Source organism: Pleuronectes platessa, chromosome 6 (assembly GCF_947347685.1).
Source record: "Pleuronectes platessa chromosome 6, fPlePla1.1, whole genome shotgun sequence".
Classification (NCBI taxonomy): Eukaryota; Metazoa; Chordata; class Actinopteri; order Pleuronectiformes; family Pleuronectidae; genus Pleuronectes; species Pleuronectes platessa.
The window spans coordinates 321,344-323,843 of NC_070631.1; the positions used below are offsets into that span (position 1 = coordinate 321,344).

The 2,500-nt window shown below is 48.2% G+C and overlaps 1 protein-coding gene across 2 annotated transcripts in view; it reads left to right on the forward strand.

The window, feature by feature from the left end:
* rgs19 (regulator of G protein signaling 19) overlaps positions 1 to 2,500 on the forward strand; it is a 15,733-nt gene that overhangs the window by 5,207 nt on the left and 8,026 nt on the right. Inside the window, exon 2 of one of the 2 annotated variants that reach the window (XM_053425148.1) lies at positions 1,073 to 1,163. The exons of the other annotated variant lie outside the window; for it this stretch is intronic. The gene's annotated coding sequence lies outside the window, so the exon portion shown is untranslated. The remainder of the gene's footprint in view (positions 1 to 1,072; positions 1,164 to 2,500) is intronic. 2 annotated transcript variants of the gene reach the window in all.

Here is a 2,500-nt window from a genome sequence, read left to right on the forward strand (position 1 = left end):
AGCAGTGGCTGTACAGTACAGTGTTGTTATGTTTCACGAACACTGAACTTAACGAATCAGTTTTCATACAAGTATCTCAGGAAGAGAGAGAGGATCCACAACGTGATGGAGAAGGTGTTGTGTGTTGTGGATGTGATGTAATTCATCTCTCGCTCCACAGACATATGAATTGTTGTGAATGTGTCTGAGCGAAGAATCTCCAGCTACATTCGTCAATTGTGTGAATTGTGAGTTCAGACGGAGCCAGTTCAACCAGCGAACCTTTAAGAACCAGTTTGCTTCTCACTGGGGGAGAGTCGACTTAGAGCCTCATGTGACGTCTCTACGCCTCAACTGTTCCAATGAAACCACAATATATCATATTATATATATTCCTTCATTCAGCCCCTCCTGACTCCGCCCACTCTCTTTCTTTGCACTCACACACAGTTGTGTTGTCGTGCACATCTGTAGACTCAGACCGACAACACACATGTCGTGAAGTGAGATCCAATCACAGGGTTCACTTGGTCTTGTTGGTCATGATAACTCCGCCCCCTGCCTGTGATGAGGGCGGTTCCCAGTGAACAGTGGGTGCCACTCTGGAGCCAGTTCTTCTGACTGAGAACCAGAACACACAGAACTGGTTCCAGATGAGGCACCGGCTCCTGGTGGGCCTCGGTGGAAAAGGGGTAAAGAACACAGCCGAGTTGTTAAGAGATGTTGTGATGCCTGCAGCGTTTGTGTAGCTGCAGGGCCACACAGTCAGACTTTTAAAGTTGTGTGTTCATGTGGAAGAGAGGGAGCCTTTGACAAGTTGGGACTGGACTCCAGTTGAGTCCAAGTTCAGAGGAAGCAGGAATGTAAATGCTGGTTTTTAGCAGCTTTCCCCTTTGAGCCATAATGGCATGAATAGGCCCATGCAGACGGGTAGGGTTGGGTAAGTGTGTGTCTGTGTGTGTGCGTGTGTGTGTGTGATTCATCAAGTAAGAAACCAAGAAGCCGTGTGTGTCACAATCCCCCTGACTCTGTTTCCTCTCTCTCTCTCCATCTCTTCCGGTTGCTGCTCTCTTCCTCCTTCACTGGCCTGAAGCTGCTCGATGGAATCTAAAGCTCTTAGAGGCAGAAGCAGTTTGTTCCTCGGTTCAGTCGCCTGCCGTTGATCCAGCACCGACCCGTCTCTGGTGAGCTGCAGCTGGTTCCCAGCAGGTTGTGTGTTCTCTTTCAAACTGGTGCTTTCTCCAGCTGATGGTGTCGGTGCTGCTGCCAGGAGCGATTCTGCCAAACGCTAAGTTTCTATGATTGAATAACTCTTCTGTGGCTTTGAGGAAACTCTCTGATGAACGTTCGGTTCCATGAACTTGAAAATGCTTCATCATCATCGTGACAGGAGCTGTACTCAGTTCCTGAAACGGGTTCTCTTGGGGCTGTGCAGTTTCACTGCTTTTGGCTGAGTGACGATAAATATGTTTCCCATCAGAACATTTCATATTGATTTCCCATTTTCTTTGTTGGCTTCAGTTGTTTTTATTGTTTAATTTGATTCCTTATTTGTTTCAACAACTTTGGTTTAAACATCAAGTTGGTTGATTAATCGTGCAACTCATACTGTGTATATTCTAATATACGTTAAAAATATATCCGAAGACATTTTTCGTCAAAAGGTATTGATGATCCCTCCCCCACTGTCTTGTGACTCCGCCCCCATGTGGTGTGTGGTCTACGCGTCTTTCCGTCTTTGACTGTGAAGTGGAACTTAAAGAGTAAGTTAAAGTCTGTTTAGTTTGAAAGTAGTTGCAAAAGTCGTGGTGGAGTTCCCAGTAAGTCGTGACCCTAACCCTAACCCCAGGAAGTCGTGACCCTAACCCCAGTAAGTCGTGACCCTAAACCTAACCCCAGTAAGTCGTGACCCTAACCCCAGGAAGTAGTGACCCTAACCCTAACCCCAGTAAGTCGTGACCCTGACCCTAACCCCAGGAAGTCGTGACCCTAACCCCAGGAAGTCGTGACCCTAACCCCAGTAAGTCGTGACCCTAAACCTAACCCCAGTAAGTCGTGACCCTAACCCTAACCCCAGTAAGTAGTGACCCTAACCCTAACCCCAGGAAGTCGTGACCCTAACCCCAGTAAGTCGTGACCCTAAACCTAACCCCAGTAAGTCGTGACCCTAACCCTAACCCCAGTAAGTCGTGACCCTGACCCTAACCCCAGGAAGTCGTGACCCTAACCCCAGTAAGTCGTGACCCTAACCCCAGTAAGTCGTGACCCTAACCCCAGTAAGTCGTGACCCTAACCCTAACCCCAGTAAGTCGTGACCCTGACCCCAGTAAGTCGTGACCCTAACCCCAGTAAGTAACCCCAGGAAGTCGTGACCCTAACCCTAACCCCAGGAAGTCGTGACCCTAACCCCAGTAAGTCGTGACCCTAACCCCAGGAAGTCGTGACCCTAACCCTAACCCTAACTGCAAGGAAGGTTAATATCTGAAATAATGTTATTGAAAGTGCTTGGATCATCCTTTAC